This window comes from Carassius gibelio, chromosome B19, assembly GCF_023724105.1.
Source record: "Carassius gibelio isolate Cgi1373 ecotype wild population from Czech Republic chromosome B19, carGib1.2-hapl.c, whole genome shotgun sequence".
In the NCBI taxonomy this organism is placed as follows: Eukaryota; Metazoa; Chordata; class Actinopteri; order Cypriniformes; family Cyprinidae; genus Carassius; species Carassius gibelio.
Window position 1 is genome coordinate 1,436,477 of NC_068414.1, and position 20,224 is coordinate 1,456,700.

General features: G+C 48.1%; 27 non-coding genes across 27 annotated transcripts; all 27 read right to left on the reverse strand.

Annotated features, from left to right (window-relative positions):
• Positions 1-621: 621 nt before the first annotated feature.
• trnag-ucc (transfer RNA glycine (anticodon UCC)) lies at positions 622-693 on the reverse strand. Its single transcript has one exon. It is a non-coding gene; the product is annotated as a tRNA-Gly (tRNA).
• A 263-nt stretch (positions 694-956) lies between these two features.
• trnag-ucc (transfer RNA glycine (anticodon UCC)) lies at positions 957-1,028 on the reverse strand. The gene has a single exon. It is a non-coding gene; the product is annotated as a tRNA-Gly (tRNA).
• A 285-nt stretch (positions 1,029-1,313) lies between these two features.
• LOC127980276 (U5 spliceosomal RNA) lies at positions 1,314-1,428 on the reverse strand. Its single transcript, XR_008159309.1, has one exon. It is a non-coding gene; the product is annotated as a U5 spliceosomal RNA (small nuclear RNA).
• Positions 1,429-2,996: 1,568 nt separating this feature from the next.
• Positions 2,997-3,068, reverse strand: trnag-ucc (transfer RNA glycine (anticodon UCC)). Its single transcript has one exon. It is a non-coding gene; the product is annotated as a tRNA-Gly (tRNA).
• Positions 3,069-3,353: 285 nt separating this feature from the next.
• Positions 3,354-3,468, reverse strand: LOC127980950 (U5 spliceosomal RNA). The gene has a single exon (XR_008159947.1). It is a non-coding gene; the product is annotated as a U5 spliceosomal RNA (small nuclear RNA).
• Positions 3,469-4,692: 1,224 nt separating this feature from the next.
• trnag-ucc (transfer RNA glycine (anticodon UCC)) lies at positions 4,693-4,764 on the reverse strand. Its single transcript has one exon. It is a non-coding gene; the product is annotated as a tRNA-Gly (tRNA).
• A 271-nt stretch (positions 4,765-5,035) lies between these two features.
• On the reverse strand, positions 5,036-5,107 carry trnag-ucc (transfer RNA glycine (anticodon UCC)). The gene has a single exon. It is a non-coding gene; the product is annotated as a tRNA-Gly (tRNA).
• Positions 5,108-5,392: 285 nt separating this feature from the next.
• Positions 5,393-5,508, reverse strand: LOC127980137 (U5 spliceosomal RNA). Its single transcript, XR_008159174.1, has one exon. It is a non-coding gene; the product is annotated as a U5 spliceosomal RNA (small nuclear RNA).
• A 1,212-nt stretch (positions 5,509-6,720) lies between these two features.
• trnag-ucc (transfer RNA glycine (anticodon UCC)) lies at positions 6,721-6,792 on the reverse strand. Its single transcript has one exon. It is a non-coding gene; the product is annotated as a tRNA-Gly (tRNA).
• Positions 6,793-7,416: 624 nt separating this feature from the next.
• Positions 7,417-7,531, reverse strand: LOC127980278 (U5 spliceosomal RNA). The gene has a single exon (XR_008159310.1). It is a non-coding gene; the product is annotated as a U5 spliceosomal RNA (small nuclear RNA).
• Positions 7,532-9,100: 1,569 nt separating this feature from the next.
• On the reverse strand, positions 9,101-9,172 carry trnag-ucc (transfer RNA glycine (anticodon UCC)). The gene has a single exon. It is a non-coding gene; the product is annotated as a tRNA-Gly (tRNA).
• Positions 9,173-9,457: 285 nt separating this feature from the next.
• On the reverse strand, positions 9,458-9,572 carry LOC127980952 (U5 spliceosomal RNA). The gene has a single exon (XR_008159949.1). It is a non-coding gene; the product is annotated as a U5 spliceosomal RNA (small nuclear RNA).
• A 1,150-nt stretch (positions 9,573-10,722) lies between these two features.
• On the reverse strand, positions 10,723-10,794 carry trnag-ucc (transfer RNA glycine (anticodon UCC)). The gene has a single exon. It is a non-coding gene; the product is annotated as a tRNA-Gly (tRNA).
• Positions 10,795-11,066: 272 nt separating this feature from the next.
• trnag-ucc (transfer RNA glycine (anticodon UCC)) lies at positions 11,067-11,138 on the reverse strand. Its single transcript has one exon. It is a non-coding gene; the product is annotated as a tRNA-Gly (tRNA).
• A 285-nt stretch (positions 11,139-11,423) lies between these two features.
• LOC127980279 (U5 spliceosomal RNA) lies at positions 11,424-11,538 on the reverse strand. The gene has a single exon (XR_008159311.1). It is a non-coding gene; the product is annotated as a U5 spliceosomal RNA (small nuclear RNA).
• Positions 11,539-12,765: 1,227 nt separating this feature from the next.
• On the reverse strand, positions 12,766-12,837 carry trnag-ucc (transfer RNA glycine (anticodon UCC)). Its single transcript has one exon. It is a non-coding gene; the product is annotated as a tRNA-Gly (tRNA).
• Positions 12,838-13,100: 263 nt separating this feature from the next.
• Positions 13,101-13,172, reverse strand: trnag-ucc (transfer RNA glycine (anticodon UCC)). Its single transcript has one exon. It is a non-coding gene; the product is annotated as a tRNA-Gly (tRNA).
• Positions 13,173-13,457: 285 nt separating this feature from the next.
• Positions 13,458-13,572, reverse strand: LOC127980280 (U5 spliceosomal RNA). Its single transcript, XR_008159312.1, has one exon. It is a non-coding gene; the product is annotated as a U5 spliceosomal RNA (small nuclear RNA).
• Positions 13,573-14,795: 1,223 nt separating this feature from the next.
• Positions 14,796-14,867, reverse strand: trnag-ucc (transfer RNA glycine (anticodon UCC)). The gene has a single exon. It is a non-coding gene; the product is annotated as a tRNA-Gly (tRNA).
• Positions 14,868-15,139: 272 nt separating this feature from the next.
• trnag-ucc (transfer RNA glycine (anticodon UCC)) lies at positions 15,140-15,211 on the reverse strand. Its single transcript has one exon. It is a non-coding gene; the product is annotated as a tRNA-Gly (tRNA).
• Positions 15,212-15,496: 285 nt separating this feature from the next.
• On the reverse strand, positions 15,497-15,611 carry LOC127980282 (U5 spliceosomal RNA). Its single transcript, XR_008159314.1, has one exon. It is a non-coding gene; the product is annotated as a U5 spliceosomal RNA (small nuclear RNA).
• A 1,228-nt stretch (positions 15,612-16,839) lies between these two features.
• trnag-ucc (transfer RNA glycine (anticodon UCC)) lies at positions 16,840-16,911 on the reverse strand. The gene has a single exon. It is a non-coding gene; the product is annotated as a tRNA-Gly (tRNA).
• A 263-nt stretch (positions 16,912-17,174) lies between these two features.
• On the reverse strand, positions 17,175-17,246 carry trnag-ucc (transfer RNA glycine (anticodon UCC)). Its single transcript has one exon. It is a non-coding gene; the product is annotated as a tRNA-Gly (tRNA).
• A 285-nt stretch (positions 17,247-17,531) lies between these two features.
• Positions 17,532-17,646, reverse strand: LOC127980283 (U5 spliceosomal RNA). Its single transcript, XR_008159315.1, has one exon. It is a non-coding gene; the product is annotated as a U5 spliceosomal RNA (small nuclear RNA).
• Positions 17,647-18,870: 1,224 nt separating this feature from the next.
• Positions 18,871-18,942, reverse strand: trnag-ucc (transfer RNA glycine (anticodon UCC)). The gene has a single exon. It is a non-coding gene; the product is annotated as a tRNA-Gly (tRNA).
• Positions 18,943-19,205: 263 nt separating this feature from the next.
• Positions 19,206-19,277, reverse strand: trnag-ucc (transfer RNA glycine (anticodon UCC)). Its single transcript has one exon. It is a non-coding gene; the product is annotated as a tRNA-Gly (tRNA).
• Positions 19,278-19,562: 285 nt separating this feature from the next.
• LOC127980284 (U5 spliceosomal RNA) lies at positions 19,563-19,677 on the reverse strand. Its single transcript, XR_008159316.1, has one exon. It is a non-coding gene; the product is annotated as a U5 spliceosomal RNA (small nuclear RNA).
• Positions 19,678-20,224: the final 547 nt, after the last annotated feature.

Here is a 20,224-nt window from a genome sequence, read left to right on the forward strand (position 1 = left end):
TGGTTTCTTGCCTCTGTCGCCTCTGGCAGGCGGAGCTTGGGACACTTCATGTACAGAGATATCGTTGACTTGATTGCAAATTATTGCACAGATACTATTTAAAACTGAACTTAGCTGAATGATGTCATCAAAGAGTTCAATAACGAAATGCCTTTAACTGTCATTTTGCTTTTTGACGCACTGTGTTCCTAATTAATGTTGTTCAGTTGCATTGACGCAATACTTTTTGTTTAAAGCGCAATTTAAAAAAAAAAAAAAAAAAAAAGAGTCCAAACAATGACCCCTGCTACGGGTAGTGTTCCAAGTGTTATGCGACTTCAGCTAATGATGGGTCCATCAGAAATTTTACGGTGCTAGGGCTGGGTCTGCGTCAGAAGAAGCCATGCATTGTTTAGTTATGTCAGTGCAGTGCCATCGGTTGGGGGAGAAACGGCAGCATGCACGGCTCCTCGTTAGTATAGTGGACAGTATCTCCGCCTGTCACGCGGAAGACCGGGGTTCGATTCCCCGACGGGGAGAGCTGGTTCTTTTCGTCTTCCGAACGATCCATCCAAAATGTTTGGTTGGAGTCGCAGGTCACAGAAGGAGTTCTGCTTCGACGTCAGCCCGAGCCAAAGGACATGCGTTGGCCGGGAATCGAACCCGGGTCAACTGCTTGGAAGGCAGCTATGCTCACCACTATACCACCAACGCAGGTGGAAGTCAGCAGCTTTATTGACGCACTGTGTTCCTAATTAATGTTGTTCAGTTGCATTGACACAATACTTTTTGTTTAAAGCGCAATTTAAAAAAAAAAAAGAGTCCAAACAATGACCCCTGCTACGGGTAGTGTTGCAAGTGTTATGCGACTTCAGCTAATGATGGGTCCATCCGATATTATTCCATCCAAAAGTTTTGGGTGGAGGCACAGGTCACAGAGGGAGTTCTGCTTCGACGTCAGCCCGAGCCAAAGGACATGCGTTGGCCGGGAATCGAACCCGGGTCAACTGCTTGGAAGGCAGCTATGCTCACCACTATACCACCAACGCAGCAGGCATTCAGCAACTTGCGCCGTCAGTAAGAAGGCTCGAAGTGCACGAGTCGCCGATAGGGCTAGAGGAGCAGATGAGATCTTTGTTCGGACCCGTCACTAAAGAGAGCCTTCAAGAATTTGCATCCCGTCACGTACAAGAAAACGCTGCCTTCCCATCCGGCTAAATAAACACGAAGTGGTCAAACGCAGAGAGTGCCCATTCAGACGATGACCAGTGGCAAGCCCTCTCGCAGCATGCTGGCGGACGGTCAAACTGATTCTGCTCTTGACATTTCGATGTAGCTCTGCAGTGAGCAGAGCACCCAAAAATACAGGTCACTCGCAAAAGTTCCCCTCCACGGAAATCTTTAGTAAAAGGCGAAAGATTTATGCGACAATGAAGAGAAACTCGAGCTGTGTCTCCAAACGCTCGGGCCTGTGCGCTGCCTCTGTTAAACTACTACGCTCGCCAAGGGTCATCAAGGGTGACAACGCCTGCCCACATGTGTTTCGTCAGCACCCCCCCCCCCACTCCAAAACGGAGGAGTAAAACTCAAAAAAGTCCCCTCGGCCCACCAATAACCAAAAGCCCAATCAAGGCAATCTCTTTCTCATGCCTCTATCTGAAAAGTTGGATAAAATCTTATATGAAAAAAAAAGTCTTTTAAAGAAATCCCTTATTCCGAGGTCACCGTAGCCACCAGATCCAGTCTGTATCCGCTTCAGTCACCCGGATCCAGTCCGTATCCAGAGAAGATGGTGGATCAACACCTAGAAAGGACCTCTATGGCCCAGAAACACAGCGGAGACCGTGACAACTAGATGAGCCGCAGATACAAATCCCCTGTAAAGACCACCTGGACAAGACCACAGGAAACAGATGATTCTTCTGCACAGTCTGACATTCCTGCAGCCTGGAGCTGATCTACTGGTTTCGTCTGACAAGGGGAGAACTGTCTCCCCGACTGAGCCTGGTTTCTCACCGGGTTTTTTCTCCATCTTTTCACCGATCGAGTTTTGGTTTCTTGCCTCTGTCGCCTCTGGCAGGCGGAGCTTGGGACACTTCATGTACAGAGATATCGTTGACTTGATTGCAAATTATTGCACAGATACTATTTAAAACTGAACTTAGCTGAATGATGTCATCAAAGAGTTCAATAACGAAATGCCTTTAACTGTCATTTTGCTTTTTGACGCACTGTGTTCCTAATTAATGTTGTTCAGTTGCATTGACGCAATACTTTTTGTTTAAAGCGCAATTTAAAAAAAAAAAAAAAAAAAAAAAGAGTCCAAACAATGACCCCTGCTACGGGTAGTGTTCCAAGTGTTATGCGACTTCAGCTAATGATGGGTCCATCAGAAATTTTACGGTGCTAGGGCTGGGTCTGCGTCAGAAGAAGCCATGCATTGTTTAGTTATGTCAGTGCAGTGCCGTCGGTTGGGGGAGAAACGGCAGCATGCACGGCTCCTCGTTAGTATAGTGGACAGTATCTCCGCCTGTCACGCGGAAGACCGGGGTTCGATTCACCGACGGGGAGAGCTGGTTCTTTTCGTCTTCCGAACGATCCATCCAAAATTTTTGGTTGGAGTCGCAGGTCACAGAAGGAGTTCTGCTTCGACGTCAGCCCGAGCCAAAGGACATGCGTTGGCCGGGAATCGAACCCGGGTCAACTGCTTGGAAGGCAGCTATGCTCACCACTATACCACCAACACAGGTGGAAGTCAGCAGCTTTATTGACGCACTGTGTTCCTAATTAATGTTGTTCAGTTGCATTGACACAATACTTTTTGTTTAAAGCGCAATTTAAAAAAAAAAAAAAAAAAAAGAGTCCAAACAATGACCCCTGCTACGGGTAGTGTTGCAAGTGTTATGCGACTTCAGCTAATGATGGGTCCATCCGATATTATTCCATCCAAAAGTTTTGGGTGGAGGCACAGGTCACAGAGGGAGTTCTGCTTCGACGTCAGCCCGAGCCAAAGGACATGCGTTGGCCGGGAATCGAACCCGGGTCAACTGCTTGGAAGGCAGCTATGCTCACCACTATACCACCAACGCAGCAGGCATTCAGCAACTTGCGCCGTCAGTAAGAAGGCTCGAAGTGCACGAGTCGCCGATAGGGCTAGAGGAGCAGATGAGATCTTTGTTCGGACCCGTCACTAAAGAGAGCCTTCAAGAATTTGCATCCCGTCACGTACAAGAAAACGCTGCCTTCCCATCCGGCTAAATAAACACGAAGTGGTCAAACGCAGAGAGTGCCCATTCAGACGATGACCAGTGGCAAGCCCTCTCGCAGCATGCTGGCGGACGGTCAAACTGATTCTGCTCTTGACATTTCGATGTAGCTCTGCAGTGAGCAGAGCACCCAAAAATACAGGTCACTCGCAAAAGTTCCCCTCCACGGAAATCTTTAGTAAAAGGCGAAAGATTTATGCAACAATGAAGAGAAACTCGAGCTGTGTCTCCAAACGCTCGGGCCTGTGCGCTGCCTCTGTTAAACTACTACGCTCGCCAAGGGTCATCAAGGGTGACAACGCCTGCCCACATGTGTTTCTTCAGCACCCCCCCCCCCACTCCAAAACGGAGGAGTAAAACTCAAAAAAGTCCCCTCGGCCCACCAATAACCAAAAGCCCAATCAAGGCAATCTCTTTCTCATGCCTCTATCTGAAAAGTTGGATAAAATCTTATATGAAAAAAAAAGTCTTTTAAAGAAATCCCTTATTCCGAGGTCACCGTAGCCACCAGATCCAGTCTGTATCCGCTTCAGTCACCCGGATCCAGTCCGTATCCAGAGAAGATGGTGGATCAACACCTAGAAAGGACCTCTATGGCCCAGAAACACAGCGGAGACCGTGACAACTAGATGAGCCGCAGATACAAATCCCCTGTAAAGACCACCTGGACAAGACCACAGGAAACAGATGATTCTTCTGCACAGTCTGACATTCCTGCAGCCTGGAGCTGATCTACTGGTTTCGTCTGACAAGGGGAGAACTGTCTCCCCGACTGAGCCTGGTTTCTCACCGGGTTTTTTCTCCATCTTTTCACCGATCGAGTTTTGGTTTCTTGCCTCTGTCGCCTCTGGCAGGCGGAGCTTGGGACACTTCATGTACAGAGATATCGTTGACTTGATTGCAAATTATTGCACAGATACTATTTAAAACTGAACTTAGCTGAATGATGTCATCAAAGAGTTCAATAACGAAATGCCTTTAACTGTCATTTTGCTTTTTGACGCACTGTGTTCCTAATTAATGTTGTTCAGTTGCATTGACGCAATACTTTTTGTTTAAAGCGCAATTTAAAAAAAAAAAAAAAAAAAAAAGAGTCCAAACAATGACCCCTGCTACGGGTAGTGTTCCAAGTGTTATGCGACTTCAGCTAATGATGGGTCCATCAGAAATTTTACGGTGCTAGGGCTGGGTCTGCGTCAGAAGAAGCCATGCATTGTTTAGTTATGTCAGTGCAGTGCCATCGGTTGGGGGAGAAACGGCAGCATGCACGGCTCCTCGTTAGTATAGTGGACAGTATCTCCGCCTGTCACGCGGAAGACCGGGGTTCGATTCCCCGACGGGGAGAGCTGGTTCTTTTCGTCTTCCGAACGATCCATCCAAAATGTTTGGTTGGAGTCGCAGGTCACAGAAGGAGTTCTGCTTCGACGTCAGCCCGAGCCAAAGGACATGCGTTGGCCGGGAATCGAACCCGGGTCAACTGCTTGGAAGGCAGCTATGCTCACCACTATACCACCAACGCAGGTGGAAGTCAGCAGCTTTATTGACGCACTGTGTTCCTAATTAATGTTGTTCAGTTGCATTGACACAATACTTTTTGTTTAAAGCGCAATTTAAAAAAAAAAAAAAAAAAAGAGTCCAAACAATGACCCCTGCTACGGGTAGTGTTGCAAGTGTTATGCGACTTCAGCTAATGATGGGTCCATCCGATTATTATTCCATCCAAGAGTTTTGGGTGGAGGCACAGGTCACAGAGGGAGTTCTGCTTCGACGTCAGCCTGAGCCAAAGGACATGCGTTGGCCGGGAATCGAACCCGGGTCAACTGCTTGGAAGGCAGCTATGCTCACCACTATACCACCAACGCAGCAGGCATTCAGCAACTTGCGCCGTCACTAAGAAGGCTCGAAGTGCACGAGTCGCCGATAGGGCTAGAGGAGCAGATGAGATCTTTGTGTGGACCCGTCACTAAAGAGAGCCTTCAAGAATTTGCATCCCGTCACGTACAAGAAAACGCTGCCTTCCCATCCGGCTAAATAAACACGAAGTGGTCAAACGCAGAGAGTGCCCATTCAGACGATGACCAGTGGCAAGCCCTCTCGCAGCATGCTGGCGGACGGTCAAACTGATTCTGCTCTTGACATTTCGATGTAGCTCTGCAGTGAGCAGAGCACCCAAAAATACAGGTCACTCACAAAAGTTCCCCTCCACGGAAATCTTTAGTAAAAGGCGAAAGATTTATGCGACAATGAAGAGAAACTCGAGCTGTGTCTCCAAACGCTCGGGCCTGTGCGCTGCCTCTGTTAAACTACTACGCTCGCCAAGGGTCATCAAGGGTGACAACGCCTGCCCACATGTGTTTCGTCAGCACCCCCCCCCCCCACTCCAAAACGGAGGAGTAAAACTCAAAAAAGTCCCCTCGGCCCACCAATAACCAAAAGCCCAATCAAGGCAATCTCTTTCTCATGCCTCTATCTGAAAAGTTGGATAAAATCTTATATGAAAAAAAAAAGTCTTTTAAAGAAATCCCTTATTCCGAGGTCACCGTAGCCACCAGATCCAGTCTGTAACCGCTTCAGTCACCCGGATCCAGTCCGTATCCAGAGAAGATGGTGTATCAACACCTAGAAAGGACCTCTATGGCCCAGAAACACAGCGGAGACCGTGACAACTAGATGAGCCGCAGATACAAATCCCCTGTAAAGACCACAGGAAACAGATGATTCTTCTGCACAGTCTGACATTCCTGCAGCCTGGAGCTGATCTACTGGTTTCGTCTGACAAGGGGAGAACTGTCTCCCCGACTGAGCCTGGTTTCTCACCGGGTTTTTTCTCCATCTTTTCACCGATCGAGTTTTGGTTTCTTGCCTCTGTCGCCTCTGGCAGGCGGAGCTTGGGACACTTCATGTACAGAGATATCGTTGACTTGATTGCAAATTATTGCACAGATACTATTTAAAACTGAACTTAGCTGAATGATGTCATCAAAGAGTTCAATAACGAAATGCCTTTAACTGTCATTTTGCTTTTTGACGCACTGTGTTCCTAATTAATGTTGTTCAGTTGCATTGACGCAATACTTTTTGTTTAAAGCGCAATTTAAAAAAAAAAAAAAAAAAAAAAAGAGTCCAAACAATGACCCCTGCTACGGGTAGTGTTCCAAGTGTTATGCGACTTCAGCTAATGATGGGTCCATCAGAAATTTTACGGTGCTAGGGCTGGGTCTGCGTCAGAAGAAGCCATGCATTGTTTAGTTATGTCAGTGCAGTGCCGTCGGTTGGGGGAGAAACGGCAGCATGCACGGCTCCTCGTTAGTATAGTGGACAGTATCTCCGCCTGTCACGCGGAAGACCGGGGTTCGATTCCCCGACGGGGAGAGCTGGTTCTTTTCGTCTTCCGAACGATCCATCCAAAATTTTTGGTTGGAGTCGCAGGTCACAGAAGGAGTTCTGCTTCGACGTCAGCCCGAGCCAAAGGACATGCGTTGGCCGGGAATCGAACCCGGGTCAACTGCTTGGAAGGCAGCTATGCTCACCACTATACCACCAACGCAGGTGGAAGTCAGCAGCTTTATTGACGCACTGTGTTCCTAATTAATGTTGTTCAGTTGCATTGACACAATACTTTTTGTTTAAAGCGCAATTTAAAAAAAAAAAAAATAGAGTCCAAACAATGACCCCTGCTACGGGTAGTGTTGCAAGTGTTATGCGACTTCAGCTAATGATGGGTCCATCCGATATTATTCCATCCAAAAGTTTTGGGTGGAGGCACAGGTCACAGAGGGAGTTCTGCTTCGACGTCAGCCCGAGCCAAAGGACATGCGTTGGCCGGGAATCGAACCCGAGTCAACTGCTTGGAAGGCAGCTATGCTCACCACTATACCACCAACGCAGCAGGCATTCAGCAACTTGCGCCGTCAGTAAGAAGGCTCGAAGTGCACGAGTCGCCGATAGGGCTAGAGGAGCAGATGAGATCTTTGTTCGGACCCGTCACTAAAGAGAGCCTTCAAGAATTTGCATCCCGTCACGTACAAGAAAACGCTGCCTTCCCATCCGGCTAAATAAACACGAAGTGGTCAAACGCAGAGAGTGCCCATTCAGACGATGACCAGTGGCAAGCCCTCTCGCAGCATGCTGGCGGACGGTCAAACTGATTCTGCTCTTGACATTTCGATGTAGCTCTGCAGTGAGCAGAGCACCCAAAAATACAGGTCACTCGCAAAAGTTCCCCTCCACGGAAATCTTTAGTAAAAGGCGAAAGATTTATGCGACAATGAAGAGAAACTCGAGCTGTGTCTCCAAACGCTCGGGCCTGTGCGCTGCCTCTGTTAAACTACTACGCTCGCCAAGGGTCATCAAGGGTGACAACGCCTGCCCACATGTGTTTCGTCAGCACCCCCCCCCCCCACTCCAAAACGGAGGAGTAAAACTCAAAAAAGTCCCCTCGGCCCACCAATAACCAAAAGCCCAATCAAGGCAATCTCTTTCTCATGCCTCTATCTGAAAAGTTGGATAAAATCTTATATGAAAAAAAAAGTCTTTTAAAGAAATCCCTTATTCCGAGGTCACCGTAGCCACCAGATCCAGTCTGTATCCGCTTCAGTCACCCGGATCCAGTCCGTATCCAGAGAAGATGGTGGATCAACACCTAGAAAGGACCTCTATGGCCCAGAAACACAGCGGAGACCGTGACAACTAGATGAGCCGCAGATACAAATCCCCTGTAAAGACCACCTGGACAAGACCACAGGAAACAGATGATTCTTCTGCACAGTCTGACATTCTTGCAGCCTGGAGCTGATCTACTGGTTTCGTCTGACAAGGGGAGAACTGTCTCCCCGACTGAGCCTGGTTTCTCACCGGGTTTTTTCTCCATCTTTTCACCGATCGAGTTTTGGTTTCTTGCCTCTGTCGCCTCTGGCAGGCGGAGCTTGGGACACTTCATGTACAGAGATATCGTTGACTTGATTGCAAATTATTGCACAGATACTATTTAAAACTGAACTTAGCTGAATGATGTCATCAAAGAGTTCAATAACGAAATGCCTTTAACTGTCATTTTGCTTTTTGACGCACTGTGTTCCTAATTAATGTTGTTCAGTTGCATTGACGCAATACTTTTTGTTTAAAGCGCAATTTAAAAAAAAAAAAAAAAAAAAAAAGAGTCCAAACAATGACCCCTGCTACGGGTAGTGTTCCAAGTGTTATGCGACTTCAGCTAATGATGGGTCCATCAGAAATTTTACGGTGCTAGGGCTGGGTCTGCGTCAGAAGAAGCCATGCATTGTTTAGTTATGTCAGTGCAGTGCCGTCGGTTGGGGGAGAAACGGCAGCATGCACGGCTCCTCGTTAGTATAGTGGACAGTATCTCCGCCTGTCACGCGGAAGACCGGGGTTCGATTCCCCGACGGGGAGAGCTGGTTCTTTTCGTCTTCCGAACGATCCATCCAAAATTTTTGGTTGGAGTCGCAGGTCACAGAAGGAGTTCTGCTTCGACGTCAGCCCGAGCCAAAGGACATGCGTTGGCCGGGAATCGAACCCGGGTCAACTGCTTGGAAGGCAGCTATGCTCACCACTATACCACCAACACAGGTGGAAGTCAGCAGCTTTATTGACGCACTGTGTTCCTAATTAATGTTGTTCAGTTGCATTGACACAATACTTTTTGTTTAAAGCGCAATTTAAAAAAAAAAAAAAAAAAAAGAGTCCAAACAATGACCCCTGCTACGGGTAGTGTTGCAAGTGTTATGCGACTTCAGCTAATGATGGGTCCATCCGATATTATTCCATCCAAAAGTTTTGGGTGGAGGCACAGGTCACAGAGGGAGTTCTGCTTCGACGTCAGCCCGAGCCAAAGGACATGCGTTGGCCGGGAATCGAACCCGGGTCAACTGCTTGGAAGGCAGCTATGCTCACCACTATACCACCAACGCAGCAGGCATTCAGCAACTTGCGCCGTCAGTAAGAAGGCTCGAAGTGCACGAGTCGCCGATAGGGCTAGAGGAGCAGATGAGATCTTTGTTCGGACCCGTCACTAAAGAGAGCCTTCAAGAATTTGCATCCCGTCACGTACAAGAAAACGCTGCCTTCCCATCCGGCTAAATAAACACGAAGTGGTCAAACGCAGAGAGTGCCCATTCAGACGATGACCAGTGGCAAGCCCTCTCGCAGCATGCTGGCGGACGGTCAAACTGATTCTGCTCTTGACATTTCGATGTAGCTCTGCAGTGAGCAGAGCACCCAAAAATACAGGTCACTCGCAAAAGTTCCCCTCCACGGAAATCTTTAGTAAAAGGCGAAAGATTTATGCAACAATGAAGAGAAACTCGAGCTGTGTCTCCAAACGCTCGGGCCTGTGCGCTGCCTCTGTTAAACTACTACGCTCGCCAAGGGTCATCAAGGGTGACAACGCCTGCCCACATGTGTTTCTTCAGCACCCCCCCCCCCCCCCCACTCCAAAACGGAGGAGTAAAACTCAAAAAAGTCCCCTCGGCCCACCAATAACCAAAAGCCCAATCAAGGCAATCTCTTTCTCATGCCTCTATCTGAAAAGTTGGATAAAATCTTATATGAAAAAAAAAGTCTTTTAAAGAAATCCCTTATTCCGAGGTCACCGTAGCCACCAGATCCAGTCTGTATCCGCTTCAGTCACCCGGATCCAGTCCGTATCCAGAGAAGATGGTGGATCAACACCTAGAAAGGACCTCTATGGCCCAGAAACACAGCGGAGACCGTGACAACTAGATGAGCCGCAGATACAAATCCCCTGTAAAGACCACCTGGACAAGACCACAGGAAACAGATGATTCTTCTGCACAGTCTGACATTCCTGCAGCCTGGAGCTGATCTACTGGTTTCGTCTGACAAGGGGAGAACTGTCTCCCCGACTGAGCCTGGTTTCTCACCGGGTTTTTTCTCCATCTTTTCACCGATCGAGTTTTGGTTTCTTGCCTCTGTCGCCTCTGGCAGGCGGAGCTTGGGACACTTCATGTACAGAGATATCGTTGACTTGATTGCAAATTATTGCACAGATACTATTTAAAACTGAACTTAGCTGAATGATGTCATCAAAGAGTTCAATAACGAAATGCCTTTAACTGTCATTTTGCTTTTTGACGCACTGTGTTCCTAATTAATGTTGTTCAGTTGCATTGACGCAATACTTTTTGTTTAAAGCGCAATTTAAAAAAAAAAAAAAAAAAAAAAGAGTCCAAACAATGACCCCTGCTACGGGTAGTGTTCCAAGTGTTATGCGACTTCAGCTAATGATGGGTCCATCAGAAATTTTACGGTGCTAGCATGCACGGCTCCTCGTTAGTATAGTGGACAGTATCTCCGCCTGTCACGCGGAAGACCGGGGTTCGATTCCCCGACGGGGAGAGCTGGTTCTTTTCGTCTTCCGAACGATCCATCCAAAATGTTTGGTTGGAGTCGCAGGTCACAGAAGGAGTTCTGCTTCGACGTCAGCCCGAGCCAAAGGACATGCGTTGGCCGGGAATCGAACCCGGGTCAACTGCTTGGAAGGCAGCTATGCTCACCACTATACCACCAACGCAGGTGGAAGTCAGCAGCTTTATTGACGCACTGTGTTCCTAATTAATGTTGTTCAGTTGCATTGACACAATACTTTTTGTTTAAAGCGCAATTTAAAAAAAAAAAAAAAAAAAAGAGTCCAAACAATGACCCCTGCTACGGGTAGTGTTGCAAGTGTTATGCGACTTCAGCTAATGATGGGTCCATCCGATTATTATTCCATCCAAGAGTTTTGGGTGGAGGCACAGGTCACAGAGGGAGTTCTGCTTCGACGTCAGCCTGAGCCAAAGGACATGCGTTGGCCGGGAATCGAACCCGGGTCAACTGCTTGGAAGGCAGCTATGCTCACCACTATACCACCAACGCAGCAGGCATTCAGCAACTTGCGCCGTCACTAAGAAGGCTCGAAGTGCACGAGTCGCCGATAGGGCTAGAGGAGCAGATGAGATCTTTGTGTGGACCCGTCACTAAAGAGAGCCTTCAAGAATTTGCATCCCGTCACGTACAAGAAAACGCTGCCTTCCCATCCGGCTAAATAAACACGAAGTGGTCAAACGCAGAGAGTGCCCATTCAGACGATGACCAGTGGCAAGCCCTCTCGCAGCATGCTGGCGGACGGTCAAACTGATTCTGCTCTTGACATTTCGATGTAGCTCTGCAGTGAGCAGAGCACCCAAAAATACAGGTCACTCGCAAAAGTTCCCCTCCACGGAAATCTTTAGTAAAAGGCGAAAGATTTATGCGACAATGAAGAGAAACTCGAGCTGTGTCTCCAAACGCTCGGGCCTGTGCGCTGCCTCTGTTAAACTACTACGCTCGCCAAGGGTCATCAAGGGTGACAACGCCTGCCCACATGTGTTTCGTCAGCACCCCCCCCCCCCACTCCAAAACGGAGGAGTAAAACTCAAAAAAGTCCCCTCGGCCCACCAATAACCAAAAGCCCAATCAAGGCAATCTCTTTCTCATGCCTCTATCTGAAAAGTTGGATAAAATCTTATATGAAAAAAAAAGTCTTTTAAAGAAATCCCTTATTCCGAGGTCACCGTAGCCACCAGATCCAGTCTGTATCCGCTTCAGTCACCCGGATCCAGTCCGTATCCAGAGAAGATGGTGGATCAACACCTAGAAAGGACCTCTATGGCCCAGAAACACAGCGGAGACCGTGACAACTAGATGAGCCGCAGATACAAATCCCCTGTAAAGACCACCTGGACAAGACCACAGGAAACAGATGATTCTTCTGCACAGTCTGACATTCCTGCAGCCTGGAGCTGATCTACTGGTTTCGTCTGACAAGGGGAGAACTGTCTCCCCGACTGAGCCTGGTTTCTCACCGGGTTTTTTCTCCATCTTTTCACCGATCGAGTTTTGGTTTCTTGCCTCTGTCGCCTCTGGCAGGCGGAGCTTGGGACACTTCATGTACAGAGATATCGTTGACTTGATTGCAAATTATTGCACAGATACTATTTAAAACTGAACTTAGCTGAATGATGTCATCAAAGAGTTCAATAACGAAATGCCTTTAACTGTCATTTTGCTTTTTGACGCACTGTGTTCCTAATTAATGTTGTTCAGTTGCATTGACGCAATACTTTTTGTTTAAAGCGCAATTTAAAAAAAAAAAAAAAAAAAAAAAAGAGTCCAAACAATGACCCCTGCTACGGGTAGTGTTCCAAGTGTTATGCGACTTCAGCTAATGATGGGTCCATCAGAAATTTTACGGTGCTAGGGCTGGGTCTGCGTCAGAAGAAGCCATGCATTGTTTAGTTATGTCAGTGCAGTGCCGTCGGTTGGGGGAGAAACGGCAGCATGCACGGCTCCTCGTTAGTATAGTGGACAGTATCTCCGCCTGTCACGCGGAAGACCGGGGTTCGATTCCCCGACGGGGAGAGCTGGTTCTTTTCGTCTTCCGAACGATCCATCCAAAATTTTTGGTTGGAGTCGCAGGTCACAGAAGGAGTTCTGCTTCGACGTCAGCCCGAGCCAAAGGACATGCGTTGGCCGGGAATCGAACCCGGGTCAACTGCTTGGAAGGCAGCTATGCTCACCACTATACCACCAACGCAGGTGGAAGTCAGCAGCTTTATTGACGCACTGTGTTCCTAATTAATGTTGTTCAGTTGCATTGACACAATACTTTTTGTTTAAAGCGCAATTTAAAAAAAAAAAAGAGTCCAAACAATGACCCCTGCTACGGGTAGTGTTGCAAGTGTTATGCGACTTCAGCTAATGATGGGTCCATCCGATATTATTCCATCCAAAAGTTTTGGGTGGAGGCACAGGTCACAGAGGGAGTTCTGCTTCGACGTCAGCCCGAGCCAAAGGACATGCGTTGGCCGGGAATCGAACCCGGGTCAACTGCTTGGAAGGCAGCTATGCTCACCACTATACCACCAACGCAGCAGGCATTCAGCAACTTGCGCCGTCAGTAAGAAGGCTCGAAGTGCACGAGTCGCCGATAGGGCTAGAGGAGCAGATGAGATCTTTGTTCGGACCCGTCACTAAAGAGAGCCTTCAAGAATTTGCATCCCGTCACGTACAAGAAAACGCTGCCTTCCCATCCGGCTAAATAAACACGAAGTGGTCAAACGCAGAGAGTGCCCATTCAGACGATGACCAGTGGCAAGCCCTCTCGCAGCATGCTGGCGGACGGTCAAACTGATTCTGCTCTTGACATTTCGATGTAGCTCTGCAGTGAGCAGAGCACCCAAAAATACAGGTCACTCGCAAAAGTTCCCCTCCACGGAAATCTTTAGTAAAAGGCGAAAGATTTATGCGACAATGAAGAGAAACTCGAGCTGTGTCTCCAAACGCTCGGGCCTGTGCGCTGCCTCTGTTAAACTACTACGCTCGCCAAGGGTCATCAAGGGTGACAACGCCTGCCCACATGTGTTTCGTCAGCACCCCCCCCCCCACTCCAAAACGGAGGAGTAAAACTCAAAAAAGTCCCCTCGGCCCACCAATAACCAAAAGCCCAATCAAGGCAATCTCTTTCTCATGCCTCTATCTGAAAAGTTGGATAAAATCTTATATGAAAAAAAAAGTCTTTTAAAGAAATCCCTTATTCCGAGGTCACCGTAGCCACCAGATCCAGTCTGTATCCGCTTCAGTCACCCGGATCCAGTCCGTATCCAGAGAAGATGGTGGATCAACACCTAGAAAGGACCTCTATGGCCCAGAAACACAGCGGAGACCGTGACAACTAGATGAGCCGCAGATACAAATCCCCTGTAAAGACCACCTGGACAAGACCACAGGAAACAGATGATTCTTCTGCACAGTCTGACATTCCTGCAGCCTGGAGCTGATCTACTGGTTTCGTCTGACAAGGGGAGAACTGTCTCCCCGACTGAGCCTGGTTTCTCACCGGGTTTTTTCTCCATCTTTTCACCGATCGAGTTTTGGTTTCTTGCCTCTGTCGCCTCTGGCAGGCGGAGCTTGGGACACTTCATGTACAGAGATATCGTTGACTTGATTGCAAATTATTGCACAGATACTATTTAAAACTGAACTTAGCTGAATGATGTCATCAAAGAGTTCAATAACGAAATGCCTTTAACTGTCATTTTGCTTTTTGACGCACTGTGTTCCTAATTAATGTTGTTCAGTTGCATTGACGCAATACTTTTTGTTTAAAGCGCAATTTAAAAAAAAAAAAAAAAAAAAAGAGTCCAAACAATGACCCCTGCTACGGGTAGTGTTCCAAGTGTTATGCGACTTCAGCTAATGATGGGTCCATCAGAAATTTTATGGTGCTAGGGCTGGGTCTGCGTCAGAAGAAGCCATGCATTGTTTAGTTATGTCAGTGCAGTGCCATCGGTTGGGGGAGAAACGGCAGCATGCACGGCTCCTCGTTAGTATAGTGGACAGTATCTCCGCCTGTCACGCGGAAGACCGGGGTTCGATTCCCCGACGGGGAGAGCTGGTTCTTTTCGTCTTCCGAACGATCCATCCAAAATGTTTGGTTGGAGTCGCAGGTCACAGAAGGAGTTCTGCTTCGACGTCAGCCCGAGCCAAAGGACATGCGTTGGCCGGGAATCGAACCCGGGTCAACTGCTTGGAAGGCAGCTATGCTCACCACTATACCACCAACGCAGGTGGAAGTCAGCAGCTTTATTGACGCACTGTGTTCCTAATTAATGTTGTTCAGTTGCATTGACACAATACTTTTTGTTTAAAGCGCAATTTAAAAAAAAAAAAAAAAAAAAGAGTCCAAACAATGACCCCTGCTACGGGTAGTGTTGCAAGTGTTATGCGACTTCAGCTAATGATGGGTCCATCCGATTATTATTCCATCCAAGAGTTTTGGGTGGAGGCACAGGTCACAGAGGGAGTTCTGCTTCGACGTCAGCCTGAGCCAAAGGACATGCGTTGGCCGGGAATCGAACCCGGGTCAACTGCTTGGAAGGCAGCTATGCTCACCACTATACCACCAACGCAGCAGGCATTCAGCAACTTGCGCCGTCACTAAGAAGGCTCGAAGTGCACGAGTCGCCGATAGGGCTAGAGGAGCAGATGAGATCTTTGTGTGGACCCGTCACTAAAGAGAGCCTTCAAGAATTTGCATCCCGTCACGTACAAGAAAACGCTGCCTTCCCATCCGGCTAAATAAACACGAAGTGGTCAAACGCAGAGAGTGCCCATTCAGACGATGACCAGTGGCAAGCCCTCTCGCAGCATGCTGGCGGACGGTCAAACTGATTCTGCTCTTGACATTTCGATGTAGCTCTGCAGTGAGCAGAGCACCCAAAAATACAGGTCACTCGCAAAAGTTCCCCTCCACGGAAATCTTTAGTAAAAGGCGAAAGATTTATGCGACAATGAAGAGAAACTCGAGCTGTGTCTCCAAACGCTCGGGCCTGTGCGCTGCCTCTGTTAAACTACTACGCTCGCCAAGGGTCATCAAGGGTGACAACGCCTGCCCACATGTGTTTCGTCAGCACCCCCCCCCCCCCACTCCAAAACGGAGGAGTAAAACTCAAAAAAGTCCCCTCGGCCCACCAATAACCAAAAGCCCAATCAAGGCAATCTCTTTCTCATGCCTCTATCTGAAAAGTTGGATAAAATCTTATATGAAAAAAAAAGTCTTTTAAAGAAATCCCTTATTCCGAGGTCACCGTAGCCACCAGATCCAGTCTGTATCCGCTTCAGTCACCCGGATCCAGTCCGTATCCAGAGAAGATGGTGGATCAACACCTAGAAAGGACCTCTATGGCCCAGAAACACAGCGGAGACCGTGACAACTAGATGAGCCGCAGATACAAATCCCCTGTAAAGACCACCTGGACAAGACCACAGGAAACAGATGATTCTTCTGCACAGTCTGACATTCCTGCAGCCTGGAGCTGATCTACTGGTTTCGTCTGACAAGGGGAGAACTGTCTCCCCGACTGAGCCTGGTTTCTCACCGGGTTTTTTCTCCATCTTTTCACCGATCGAGTTTTGGTTTCTTGCCTCTGTCGCCTCTGGCAGGCGGAGCTTGGGACACTTCATGTACAGAGATATCGTTGACTTGATTGCAAATTATTGCACAGATACTATTTAAAACTGAACTTAGCTGAATGATGTCATCAAAGAGTTCAATAACGAAATGCCTTTAACTGTCATTTTGCTTTTTGACGCACTGTGTTCCTAATTAATGTTGTTCAGTTGCATTGACGCAATACTTTTTGTTTAAAGCGCAATTTAAAAAAAAAAAAAAAAAAAAAAAAGAGTCCAAACAATGACCCCTGCTACGGGTAGTGTTCCAAGTGTTATGCGACTTCAGCTAATGATGGGTCCATCAGAAATTTTACGGTGCTAGGGCTGGGTCTGCGTCAGAAGAAGCCATGCATTGTTTAGTTATGTCAGTGCAGTGCCGTCGGTTGGGGGAGAAACGGCAGCATGCACGGCTCCTCGTTAGTATAGTGGACAGTATCTCCGCCTGTCACGCGGAAGACCGGGGTTCGATTCCCCGACGGGGAGAGCTGGTTCTTTTCGTCTTCCGAACGATCCATCCAAAATTTTTGGTTGGAGTCGCAGGTCACAGAAGGAGTTCTGCTTCGACGTCAGCCCGAGCCAAAGGACATGCGTTGGCCGGGAATCGAACCCGGGTCAACTGCTTGGAAGGCAGCTATGCTCACCACTATACCACCAACGCAGGTGGAAGTCAGCAGCTTTATTGACGCACTGTGTTCCTAATTAATGTTGTTCAGTTGCATTGACACAATACTTTTTGTTTAAAGCGCAATTTAAAAAAAAAAAAGAGTCCAAACAATGACCCCTGCTACGGGTAGTGTTGCAAGTGTTATGCGACTTCAGCTAATGATGGGTCCATCCGATATTATTCCATCCAAAAGTTTTGGGTGGAGGCACAGGTCACAGAGGGAGTTCTGCTTCGACGTCAGCCCGAGCCAAAGGACATGCGTTGGCCGGGAATCGAACCCGGGTCAACTGCTTGGAAGGCAGCTATGCTCACCACTATACCACCAACGCAGCAGGCATTCAGCAACTTGCGCCGTCAGTAAGAAGGCTCGAAGTGCACGAGTCGCCGATAGGGCTAGAGGAGCAGATGAGATCTTTGTTCGGACCCGTCACTAAAGAGAGCCTTCAAGAATTTGCATCCCGTCACGTACAAGAAAACGCTGCCTTCCCATCCGGCTAAATAAACACGAAGTGGTCAAACGCAGAGAGTGCCCATTCAGACGATGACCAGTGGCAAGCCCTCTCGCAGCATGCTGGCGGACGGTCAAACTGATTCTGCTCTTGACATTTCGATGTAGCTCTGCAGTGAGCAGAGCACCCAAAAATACAGGTCACTCGCAAAAGTTCCCCTCCACGGAAATCTTTAGTAAAAGGCGAAAGATTTATGCGACAATGAAGAGAAACTCGAGCTGTGTCTCCAAACGCTCGGGCCTGTGCGCTGCCTCTGTTAAACTACTACGCTCGCCAAGGGTCATCAAGGGTGACAACGCCTGCCCACATGTGTTTCGTCAGCACCCCCCCCCCCCACTCCAAAACGGAGGAGTAAAACTCAAAAAAGTCCCCTCGGCCCACCAATAACCAAAAGCCCAATCAAGGCAATCTCTTTCTCATGCCTCTATCTGAAAAGTTGGATAAAATCTTATATGAAAAAAAAAGTCTTTTAAAGAAATCCCTTATTCCGAGGTCACCGTAGCCACCAGATCCAGTCTGTATCCGCTTCAGTCACCCGGATCCAGTCCGTATCCAGAGAAGATGGTGGATCAACACCTAGAAAGGACCTCTATGGCCCAGAAACACAGCGGAGACCGTGACAACTAGATGAGCCGCAGATACAAATCCCCTGTAAAGACCACCTGGACAAGACCACAGGAAACAGATGATTCTTCTGCACAGTCTGACATTCCTGCAGCCTGGAGCTGATCTACTGGTTTCGTCTGACAAGGGGAGAACTGTCTCCCCGACTGAGCCTGGTTTCTCACCGGGTTTTTTCTCCATCTTTTCACCGATCGAGTTTTGGTTTCTTGCCTCTGTCGCCTCTGGCAGGCGGAGCTTGGGACACTTCATGTACAGAGATATCGTTGACTTGATTGCAAATTATTGCACAGATACTATTTAAAACTGAACTTAGCTGAATGATGTCATCAAAGAGTTCAATAACGAAATGCCTTTAACTGTCATTTTGCTTTTTGACGCACTGTGTTCCTAATTAATGTTGTTCAGTTGCATTGACGCAATACTTTTTGTTTAAAGCGCAATTTAAAAAAAAAAAAAAAAAAAAAGAGTCCAAACAATGACCCCTGCTACGGGTAGTGTTCCAAGTGTTATGCGACTTCAGCTAATGATGGGTCCATCAGAAATTTTATGGTGCTAGGGCTGGGTCTGCGTCAGAAGAAGCCATGCATTGTTTAGTTATGTCAGTGCAGTGCCATCGGTTGGGGGAGAAACGGCAGCATGCACGGCTCCTCGTTAGTATAGTGGACAGTATCTCCGCCTGTCACGCGGAAGACCGGGGTTCGATTCCCCGACGGGGAGAGCTGGTTCTTTTCGTCTTCCGAACGATCCATCCAAAATGTTTGGTTGGAGTCGCAGGTCACAGAAGGAGTTCTGCTTCGACGTCAGCCCGAGCCAAAGGACATGCGTTGGCCGGGAATCGAACCCGGGTCAACTGCTTGGAAGGCAGCTATGCTCACCACTATACCACCAACGCAGGTGGAAGTCAGCAGCTTTATTGACGCACTGTGTTCCTAATTAATGTTGTTCAGTTGCATTGACACAATACTTTTTGTTTAAAGCGCAATTTAAAAAAAAAAAAGAGTCCAAACAATGACCCCTGCTACGGGTAGTGTTGCAAGTGTTATGCGACTTCAGCTAATGATGGGTCCATCCGATATTATTCCATCCAAAAGTTTTGGGTGGAGGCACAGGTCACAGAGGGAGTTCTGCTTCGACGTCAGCCCGAGCCAAAGGACATGCGTTGGCCGGGAATCGAACCCGGGTCAACTGCTTGGAAGGCAGCTATGCTCACCACTATACCACCAACGCAGCAGGCATTCAGCAACTTGCGCCGTCAGTAAGAAGGCTCGAAGTGCACGAGTCGCCGATAGGGCTAGAGGAGCAGATGAGATCTTTGTTCGGACCCGTCACTAAAGAGAGCCTTCAAGAATTTGCATCCCGTCACGTACAAGAAAACGCTGCCTTCCCATCCGGCTAAATAAACACGAAGTGGTCAAACGCAGAGAGTGCCCATTCAGACGATGACCAGTGGCAAGCCCTCTCGCAGCATGCTGGCGGACGGTCAAACTGATTCTGCTCTTGACATTTCGATGTAGCTCTGCAGTGAGCAGAGCACCCAAAAATACAGGTCACTCGCAAAAGTTCCCCTCCACGGAAATCTTTAGTAAAAGGCGAAAGATTTATGCGACAATGAAGAGAAACTCGAGCTGTGTCTCCAAACGCTCGGGCCTGTGCGCTGCCTCTGTTAAACTACTACGCTCGCCAAGGGTCATCAAGGGTGACAACGCCTGCCCACATGTGTTTCGTCAGCACCCCCCCCCCCACTCCAAAACGGAGGAGTAAAACTCAAAAAAGTCCCCTCGGCCCACCAATAACCAAAAGCCCAATCAAGGCAATCTCTTTCTCATGCCTCTATCTGAAAAGTTGGATAAAATCTTATATGAAAAAAAAAGTCTTTTAAAGAAATCCCTTATTCCGAGGTCACCGTAGCCACCAGATCCAGTCTGTATCCGCTTCAGTCACCCGGATCCAGTCCGTATCCAGAGAAGATGGTGGATCAACACCTAGAAAGGACCTCTATGGCCCAGAAACACAGCGGAGACCGTGACAACTAGATGAGCCGCAGATACAAATCCCCTGTAAAGACCACCTGGACAAGACCACAGGAAACAGATGATTCTTCTGCACAGTCTGACATTCCTGCAGCCTGGAGCTGATCTACTGGTTTCGTCTGACAAGGGGAGAACTGTCTCCCC